This window comes from Bubalus kerabau, chromosome 4, assembly GCF_029407905.1.
Source record: "Bubalus kerabau isolate K-KA32 ecotype Philippines breed swamp buffalo chromosome 4, PCC_UOA_SB_1v2, whole genome shotgun sequence".
Classification (NCBI taxonomy): Eukaryota; Metazoa; Chordata; class Mammalia; order Artiodactyla; family Bovidae; genus Bubalus; species Bubalus kerabau.
The window spans coordinates 165,185,929-165,186,726 of NC_073627.1; positions in this window are offsets into that span (position 1 = coordinate 165,185,929).

The following is a 798-nucleotide window of genomic DNA, read 5'->3' on the forward strand; positions in this document are numbered from 1 at the left end:
CACATTACAAAAAATTATACTTGGCTCAGTATGCAACCTTTTAAGCATAGCCATATTATTTAACAGAAGAACAGAAGAAGGGGAAAAACCTACTCTACCTGATACAGCATTTACAAATGCACAAAACATGCCACTTTGGCTTGTATATTGTCTAGATTAAAAAAAAATCTTTTTAACATAAATAAGTTAGTAAAATTTTCAGTGTCTTTACAGAGTTATGTACACAGGTACACTTCAAATGGTTTTGTTTCATACACATACAAAGGCAATGTAAAAAAACTGTTTAAAGATGTAGTATCCATTTCGCCAACCCACGGATGCTTTTCTCTATATGCACTTTCCTTTAAAAATACCACTATCCTTTGGACAAATTAAGAAACAGAATGAGAAGCTGTAAATTAAAAATTATTTCATTATTTTTTGTCAAGCTACTTATAGATCTTTAAAAATATCCAAGGGTTTAGAATTATTTTGACTGTGTCTACACACCCTGAAGTGAAAAGAAAATTAAGAAATGTTCTCAAAAATCTGATAAAAATTAAATGGTCAATTCTGAGCATTCAGAACACTCCCCACATACATGCCAGAGTGCCCAGAGGTACCTGGAGTGATTACCAGACTGCTGAATACTGGTAAATGCCAATTGTAAGGGATACTAGTGGGGAGCACTGAGTTTTTTGTTGTTGTTAAAAAAAAAAAAAAGCCATTTGCTACTACATAACGGAATCATCAGAGCTCCCAAATGAGAAAAAAACTTCATGTAAAAATAAATAGCAATTATCTGCAGCCAGTGTGCAA